Source organism: Echiichthys vipera, assembly GCF_963691815.1.
Source record: "Echiichthys vipera genome assembly, chromosome: 10".
Lineage (NCBI taxonomy): Eukaryota > Metazoa > Chordata > Actinopteri > Perciformes > Trachinidae > Echiichthys > Echiichthys vipera.
The window spans coordinates 85053-95000 of record NC_139835.1 but is presented as its reverse complement, the minus strand read 5'-3'; the positions used below and the strand labels follow the sequence as shown (position 1 = coordinate 95000).

At 43.6% G+C, this 9948-nt stretch overlaps 1 long non-coding RNA gene across 1 annotated transcript; it reads right to left on the bottom strand.

The window, feature by feature from the left end:
- Positions 1-938: 938 nt before the first annotated feature.
- LOC310952653 lies at positions 939-2177 on the bottom strand. Its single transcript, XR_014593373.1, has 3 exons — positions 2039-2177; positions 1664-1707; positions 939-1004 (listed from the first exon to the last, which is right to left on the bottom strand). It is a non-coding gene; the product is annotated as an uncharacterized lncRNA (long non-coding RNA).
- Between the last annotated feature and the right edge of the window lie 7771 nt (positions 2178-9948).

The window sequence follows — 9948 nt, the reverse complement described above, 5'->3', positions numbered from 1 at the left end:
CATAATAGTATTCGAAAACACCACGCTGAACGGCGGCAATTTGAGTTGGAATGCGGCCCATCCACGGCGGACAGCTCATAATAGTATTCGAACACACCACTTCCGCCTTTAACACAAGCCAAACAAGCGCAACGGTGGCTGGGGGTAAAAACGTAGCCTTCCGTTATCCAAAACTGACAAAATAAAACTATATTTCTCAGATCCGAAAGAAATAATTATAATCGATGGCCATTGCATTAACCCATCGTATTGTGAAGTTATTAAGGACTCTTTATCAGGAGATTGTTGAAAAAAATGCTTCCGGGAGGCGGGTCCTCGGTTCTCCAATGGGACTGCAGGATGATTTAAAACCCATGTCAAGTCATAAATGTATTCAAAAACAAAAGCCCAATTATTTACTTAGTAAAGGACAACAATTATGAGTCTGAGCTAAGTGATTCTACGATAAAAACGTTATCCCTCTCTGGCATCTTCTTACCTTATCCTTATGGGTGTTATTACACCAGCCAAGAATGAGCATTTCAGATGAATCGATAAGGTGCCTGTAGATCATGGTGATTGTGAATACATTCAAAAGTTTATTTTTAGCTGTGTGAACAGGATGTACTCTTCCTTTTGTCTGGGTATTGTCTTCAGCGTACAAATACATAATACATAGAAAGAAACCCAGGGGATGGAAAAACATTTCTGCTTTAAGAAAAGGTGAGGGAATAAGCCAAAAAATAATTGTTTTACATCCACCTTTTTTCAGTAAATCATTCTATTTCTCATGTTTTTAAGATGGTGACTGAACACTAAATTTGTCAACAGTAAAAATAACACAAAATGTTGTTTTTTTTGGGAAACTGCAACTACTACAATTCGCTCTTGAAAGGTTCTGAACGATCATAGAAATCAAGTGTATATGAAAGAACACAGCCAGTAACTGGTATATGTGTTTTAAAAACATTTATTTTTGCAAAACATTTTCTTTCGGCTCCCAGGAGTTTTTCCATTTGTCCCCACTGTAAGACAGAAACACAGCAAGAAGTATTACTGTCAAATTGTTCATAATTTTTGAGAATATAACTGACACTGTACTATTTACAATGAGATATGGATTATACAGGTATGCATGCATCCTTTTTTGAAAATGAGCTTTTCAATATCATATTTAGACAGTGTATAAGAAAACTCCCCAACGTCTGTGTGAAAGGTATGGAGAAGGAATGGGGGCAACAGAACTGTTACACCCCTGAGCTGGCATTGGAGGTAGTCACAGAATGTATTGCCAGTATGAATCTTTTTTTCTTCATGTTTTTGGTCAAGTTAAATCTTGCAGTTTTGTGCCGTTTTATGAGGAATGTTTTTTTCTTAGATTGCATTAGACACCAGGCCAAAACTGAGAAAATTGTGGCGTTCACTTTTATAAGGTGATACAATTTTGAATCATTTCACATTATAGTGATATTGCACAGGGGGTTTCTTGATTATGTTATATACTGTGAATTTATTTCAAGTCCAATGCACAATACTGCCCAAAACATTTGACTGCTATGTGACTTGCTTGACCCTCAGACTTTGCTGACCCTTATTAAACTGCAGTTAAAGTTGAAGACATTTTACTTTTTTTATTAGTGGATTTTCCTCATCTACAGTAAAATAAACTTAAGAACATACACACCATCCAGAGCAAGGCAGCCACTGCACCAACACCTCGGCACGGTCCTTAAAAAAGAAAGAAAGATATAAGGAACAATAAGTGTGTGACACTTGATTAGAGCACAAAACAGTTTGCTGTACAAACTGAACATGTCAGTACCAAATGAAAGAGACATAATACCACTATGGAATCAATCAAGATTCATTATTCCGCATCAAATTGTGGAAGGACACAGTTAAAAACTGATGGGTAACCAGGTCTGCATTTTCATCCTAAGCCATGTTGTTCACATGTTAACAAAGAAAAAAAGACTTTGCTTTGCTATATGCAGAAATATGTTGCAAAGGCAGTATTTCAAAGGAGTCTTGAAAATATAGCATGCACTGTGTACATTACCGCTAATAAGACTTTCATAAATCCTCTTAATTGTAATAAGGGCATTCCTGGCATCTTCTGTGTCCATTTCCCATGGACAGACACACTCGGCTGTAAACCCATCTGGAGCTCTGATGGCAAGGAGGATGGGATGTCAATTGTGGAGCTGAAACAAAATTGGCACAAAATCACAAGACAGAAAATTGGATACATAAATGGAAGGTCATAATAAATAAAAAAATATATTTTATGCTTTAATACCTATACATATAAGCTATACATTGAGACTCAGAGTGAGGTCACTATAAACTGTTTTAGTAGCAATTTAAAAAACAAAAGACCTTGGTAACAAACACAGCTATTCCAATTCAGTGTGAGACAAGGGAAGCATCACATGCTTCAATATCTAAAAACACAGCTAACGCTACAAACTATCCAATTAAATTTTATTCATGGTATCTAATCATAACAGAAGTAGTCTCAGGACACTTTTCATAAAGAGCAGGTCAAAACCACACTATAAGATATCAAAGACCGTCAGATATGCGTTAAGGAACAACTTCCGAATTCTAATCCTGCAATGTAAATGTTCATTTTCAGGATATTTTATCCAAAATTGATAGATAGCAATGTGTTTATATATACGCAATAACAGCAGGCTCTGATCTAGTAGTACATAACCCTGTTCACCAGTGACTTAGGGCGCACTCACACTGTCCCTCCGCACCGCGCCTCGGGCTTTAGGGTACTTGTCCCCCCTCCCTCTCCCCCCGCGCCCCAGGCCCGTTTGTACTCACACTGCCTGGGCCTCGCGCAAATGCTTCACATGTCACATGCATTGATTGACGTCATTGCCATGCGTCTCTTTGTTTACAAATCTTTCCATAGACCTCTGAGTTTTTGTGCGTCTTGTCGACTGTTTTTGAATATTTTCATCGACCAAATCTGCAGTAAACACTCCACCTCCGCATCACACCACCGTGAACCTTTTGCCGCCATTGTTGCTGTTGTTAAATGTCCGCGCATGGTCCGTCCTTCTATTTACTATGTCCGAACAGGCGCACATGAATGACGTCAGAACCGCCGTAGGCATCGTGCTTGGCTCGTACATGTTCAAACGGGCTCTACAAAAGCCCACCTCTCTCAGGCGGGCTGTGGACGGCCCACTGGCCGCAGTTATACCCGGAGCGGTTGCACTCACACTGGTCAAACGCACTAGGCTTTAGCCGAAAAACCAGTTTTGGCCCGGTGCGGAAGGACAGTGTGAGTGCGCCCTTAGGTAGAGTGAAAACAAGACAACAAGACAAAACAATTGGGAGTGGTACAGTAAATCGAGAATTCAGTTCACTTCAGTTACTTGACGGGTCGACCACAGTATGTCAGATTGCAGGACGGAGTGTCTGACACTGCGGTCAGCAGCACTGGAGCTCCACAGGCAACTGTTCTTTCCCCATTTCTGTTCACCCTGCACACCTCAGACTTTCAGTTCCTCTCTGAGTCCTGCCACCTGCAGAAGTTTGCTGAAGATTCTGCAATTGTTGGCTGTGTCAGTGAGGGAAAGGAGGAGGAATACAGGGGCGTTGTGGACTCCTTTGTTGACTGGTGTGCAGCTAATCACCTGGTTCTAAACGCCACCAAGACTAAGGAGCTAGTGGTGGATTTCCGCAGGAGTGAATCTGCCTCCACATCCATCTCCATCAACGGCGTGACTGCGGATGTTGTCCAGGATTACAAATACCTTGGAGTATACCTGGGGCCTGTTTCACAAAGCAGGTTCAAAAAACTCTGAGTCTAACCCTGAACTCTGAGTTGATCTACTCTGAGATAGGAAACTCTGAGTTTTCGGTTCCAGAACAGCAGATTTGCGTTAGGTTGATCAACTCAGAGTAGTTTGACCTGGAGTTAAGCGCGTGCACCACAAGTAAAAAAAGACAGCATCAATGGAGCCCTGATTCGACGAGTCACCATGGAGACGGGGAAGCGAAGGGCTACGCTACAACTGGAAATGGAAATATTAATGCGCTGATACGGAGAGTTTGAGCAGGTTTACACCGCTGCAGCAGCAAAAGAGAGGGAGACGGTGCGGGAGGACATTGCTGCTCGGGTCAGTGCGTAAGTTTAAATGTAGTCCTGTTGCAATCACAGTAATATCACAGGGGGAACTGCTTGAGTGGGAGCCTATTAATTTATTTCATTTAAGTGCAACCCCGCGGGGGAGAAGCGCAGCTTAAGATGAAACATAAAAACATTTTTCAAACAGGTAAAACCTCAGCACAGTCTCATGGTGACGCCTCATTTTGAGCATGTTTTACATCGTAAAGTAAATATTACCGTAAGTGGCTGTTTTTTATACAACATATCAATGTTGTATAAAAAACTCCCATTTGCAAAAAAAACGCAGCGCAACACACAATATCTGCTGTGATGTGAGAGCATTACTGGTTGTTAATGTTGGAAATGTAAGGAGGGATGAGATGGACTGTGACATGAAATGGTGTTGTGCCGTATTCAGCCCCCTCGCATTATAGGTTATATTCTGGATCAGAAGGCTATATAGGAGTAGTTTATATACCGGTAACCCAATTAAAAGCACACACTTTTGAACCTATGAATTGCAGGAAAAGCTGGGATTATATTTAGAAACGCTAAGTCAAATACATTCAACTTGCTGAAAAGATCCATTTCATTCATTTTGTAATTATGGCTGCAGTATATTAAGGATGTCTATGGATAACGTCTGATAATCATCTCCCGACCAATATTTGATTCTCTCTGCGAAATGCGTCACCTTCATCCACGGGATCGTTATCAAAAGGACATGCCATGGTAGTGTAAATATTCACCACCTAATATAACTTCTAATGTAGGCCTACTGAATGATTTTTATACGTTGTATACAAAAACTCCCGTTTGCAAAAAAACGCAGCGCAACACAGAATATCTGCTGTGATATGAAACGGTACCGCTCAAAAAGATAATTGCCTGGAAATGCAAGAACATCTATAATCAATAGTTTGATAATCATCTCCCGACGAATATTTAATTCTCTGTGCAGTAATGCTGCACCTTCATTCACGGGATCGTTATCAAAAGGACACGCCATGGTAGTGGAAATAGTCACCACCTAATATAACTTCTAATGTCTGATTTTTGCAATGATTTTCTGAAAAAACAGACAGAACTATACTACGCCAAAACTCGCGTGCTGACTGAATGAATGAGGAAATCAAACACCGTGTGTGGCTGAAAGAGGGCGGAGACAGAGAGAAACTCAAGGTTTTCCGAGAAAAACCTGGTCCCGACCAGGTTAGTTTCAGAGAGCATGTTACCATGGTAACTGACCGAGAGGTTAAGTTACCTCTCTTTGTGAAACAGGCTAGAGTTACCCCTCTGTCTCTGGTTTGAGTTACCTCCCTTTGTGAAACGGAAAACTCAGAGTTTCCCTCATTTCAGGGTTAACAGACTCAGAGTTTTCACTAAACCTGCTTTGTGAAACAGGCCCCTCGACAACAAACTCAATTCAATTCAATTCAATTCAAAAAACTTTATTTGTCCCCGGGGGGCAATTCAAGGCACACAGAGCAGCAAATCACGACAGTGCAATTATACAAAAAACATTTTAACCTAACACAAGAATAAAGTGTAAAAGAAGAGTAAGTGTCAGGATGTTAGTGTGTTAGTACAGGTAGGATAAGTGTCAGGATGTTAGTGTGTTAGTACAGGTTAGATACAGAGAACATCGTCGGCGTGAGATGTAGAAAGACATGTGTGTATCAGATGTAAGCAGACATGTGAACAGGTGTATATGATGTAAACAATGTAAACACGCAGTAGACTGTTGAAACAGGTATAAACAGAACTGTAGTGCAGAAAAGATATAAGTGGACAGTGATCAGATCCAGATGAGGTCAGACATGATACATGTGTGTAATGAGCAGACGTAACAGAACTATAGTGCAGTAATAGAGTATAAATATAATATATAACTATAAGCTAAATAATAAAGTGAATAATAAAGTGATGGTGGTGCATGGCAGGAAAACAGCAGTCTAAGTATATGCTAGCTCTGTGTAACAGATGAGTACTGAAAAATAAAGTGACCATAGTGCTGTCATGGATACAATATAAGACCTGATAACACAATAAAGTGGAGCAGTGCATTAATACCATAAATTAACATAACTAACAGAATCAATCAAGTGGACCAGTAAGAACAGAGTAGCAGAATAAGTGTGAACATAATAACAGAATAAATAAGTGGCGTAGTGCAACAGTCCAGTATCATTATAAACAGAGTGAACAGAATAAGTGGAATTGTGAATCAACCAGTAGTTCACAGCTTTGAGGACAGGAGTGGAGGTAGATAGCCAGTTCACATGTCCGGTGAGTGTCCGGGGGGGGGGGGGGGGGTGTCCAGGGGGTGAAGGTGTCCAGGGAAGGTGTCAGGGGTGGGGAGGGGGGGTGATGGTGATGGTGTCCAGGGAGGATGTCTGGAGAGGGGAGGAGGAGGGGTGAAGGGAGGGGTGTCCGGGGGGGAGAGGGGGGTGCGGTGTCCAGGGAGGGTGTCTGGAGTGGGGGGGGGGGGGGGGGTGAAGTGTCCAGGGGAGGGTGTCAGGAGTGGGGAGGGGGATGGTCAGAGGGGTCAGGAGTTGAGGAGCTGGACAGCCCTGGGGATGAAGGTTGCTCTTCTCCTCTGTGTCCTGCAGCAGGGACAGCGAAGACGGCGTCCTGAGGGGAGCCACTCAAACGCTGAGAAGAGAGCGTGAGAGGGGTCCTGCATGATCTGACCAGCTAACCTGAGTGTCTGCTGCTCGTGGATGGTCGACAGAGTTCTAACAGGAAGTCCAATGATCTTAGAACAGACAGTGGCGACGCTCTGCAGGCGGTTTCTGTTCTGGAGGCTTGTGGAGTAGAACCAGCATGTGATGGAGAACGTGATGATGCTCTCGATGAAGGAGTAGTAAAAGGTCAGGAGGATGTTCTTGCTGACGCCAAAGGAATTGAGCTTCCTAAGGAGGTATTTCCGCTGCTGACATTTCCTGAGAATCTCCTCTGTGTTGGAGGAGAATTTCAGCAGGCTGTCGAAGATGGTGCCCAGGTACCTGTACTCCTCAACTGCTTCGACAGGCTTCCCGTGGATCACAGTGTTTGCTGATGCAGCCAGTTCCCTCTGCTTGTTGGAGAAGGTCACCACCATGTCTTTGGTTTTGTTGACATTCAGTTCCAGGCAGGAGCTGTCACACCACTCCACAAACTCCTGAAGAGCTGGTCCGTGGTGCAGAGATGGGCCTGACAGCAGAGACAGGAGGACGGTGTCGTCAGCGTACTTCACCAGGTGACAGTTAGGCTGTGTGGTTCTGCAGTCATCGGTGTAGAGGATGAAGAGCAGAGGTGAGAGCACACAGCCCTGAGGGGAGCCGGTTGAGGTGTGTTGGAGGTCGGAGAAGGTGCTGTTGACCAGGACTCTCTGTGAACGGTTGGTCAGGAAGTCCAGTATCCACAGGATTAGCAGTTGGTCCAGGTGAAAGAGGGCTGAGAGTTTGTCAGCCAGGATGTGGGGCTGCATGGTGTTAAATGCAGAGGAGAAGTCTGCAAACAGGAGTCTGGCTGCGGTGTTGGGGCGCTCCAGGTGTTTGTGAACAGTGTCTATAATGAATGTTTTTGCATCATCGACGCCCCTGCCAGCTCGATAGGCGAATTGGAGCGGGTCCATCTGGGAGTGGGTTTCCCTGATGATGCGTTGTTTTATGATCCTCTCCATGGCCTTCATCACAAGAGAGGTGAGGGCCACCGGCCGGAGGTCATTCAGACATTTAACAGCGCTTTTCTTGGGGATGGGGATAACTGTTGAAACTGGACTGGTCCAAGAACACTGAGGCTGTGTACAAGAAGGGCCAGAGTCGTCTCTATTTCCTGAGGAGGCTCCGGTCATTCAATGTATGTAACACCATGCTGAGGATGTTCTATCAGTCGGTGGTAGCCAGTGCCATCTTCTTTGCTGTTGTGTGCTGGGGCAGCAGACTGAGGGCAGTAGACGCCAAGAGGATCGGTAAGATCATCAGGAAGGCTGGCTCCGTCATGGGGGTCAAACTGGACTCTTTGGTGGCGGTGTCTGAGAGGCGGATGCTGTCGAAACTGCACGGCATCCTGGACAACAACTCTCACCCTCTCCACCATCTGCTGACTTCCAGCAGAAGCACCTTCAGCCACAGACTCATTCTCCCCCGGTGTAATACTGAACGCCGGAGGAAGTCTTTTCTTCCGGCGGCCATCAAACTTTATAATTCATCTCCCCCTGGTCAGGTAAGGAACAGTGGAGACACTGTATCCTGAAAAATGTCACTTTATATCATCACTCCACCACTTTATTCAGTTGTACTGTCACTTACTTCAGTAAGAAATGCTGCTACACTTACACTGTCACTTTATACCACCACTACATCACTTTATTTTGTGGTACTGTAACTTACTGCTGCTACACTTTACACTTTCACTTGATACCACCACTAGTTCAATTTATTTTGTGGTACTGTAACTATCTGCTGCTACACTTACTGTGCTTTAGGACATGCTGCTACATTTCACTGTGGTTTACTGTAACTTACTTCAGTATGAAATGCTGCTACACTCCACTGTGCCATACTGTCACTTAGTTCTGTAGGAAATGCTGCTACATTTTTAACACTTATAACTTATCGCTCCTTCTCACTTATTTAGTTTGTACTTATTTCATTTCAATCTGCTGCTAAACTGCACTGTGCGTATTGTTGTATATTGTATATACCTACGCTTAACCACAATGTCTGTTGCACTCTGTCACACTTAATTGCTTGACTGATTTTACGTTAGCTTTATTTTGATTTGATTTATGTTTTTATGCTTATTGTTACTCTGACCCTTTCCCACCTTTGTATTGAAACTGCACAATTTCCCTCGGGATAAATAAAGCTTCTTGAATCTTGAATCTTGAATTGCGGTCAGATTTGACGTTGATTTAGGATAAAAGGGTCCTTCATCCTGAATTTCTGGGTTTTAATTACCCTAGGAGGGTTTGAGGTTGTAAAACACACCATATCTCATATCGAAACAAGTATAAAAATGTCTTATCTCCCGCTCCCTTCCTGTGACGCTGAGCAGAAAAACCAGACACAAAGAACTCACAAAACAGCACTTCCTCTCAGGGTCCTACATATGAAAGCAGCAGAGCCATCATTCCTACTGACCCAAAACTATCTCCAGGTGTCTTTAGCATGAATGCAAAATCAGCTGGTTATCCTATGATGCTGCTGCTGTCACAACTGGCTTCTCTGACTCGTACCGGAGACTGGATATTTTTAAAGCTGAGGGCATAACTCAGAAATGCCAGGAGGCTGTCCTTGCTGTGGTACTCAGCTATGAATACTCCTGCAGCCTCTTCTTTTTGCTGGTTCCAGATCAGGTATACAGTGTACCCTATGTCATTTTCAAGAGCCAGCATAAAGTTTTCCCTCTTGTATTTTCCAAACTGTAGGATGTACTCTCCCATCATTTCTGTTTTGTCTGAGGCATCACCCCCTCTCATGACAACCACAATCCGAGCATTATCCCTGCTCCTCCTTCAACGCAGCAGACTTGTCCTGCAGTGACGGGTTGTCCTTCAGCAGTTTGTCTGCCTCGGTGGGATCCTGGTGAAGATATCCGAGCGGTCCAGTGCGAAAGACCAGACTGACTTTCCCAGGGAAGAAACTGTGTTTGTGCATTTTCCCTGTAATGAAGAAAACTATTTTGTCCTTCAATAGGTTATAGACAGGCCCTGTTTTGTGTAACATATGTTGAAAGATCGGGGCTCAATGGGAATCAGGAAACAGGGAGGTTTGAATCTTAGGCCCAGCACTTTTAGGGCCCATGCACACAGAGATGCGTTTTCCTCTAACCGTACAACTTTAGTATCG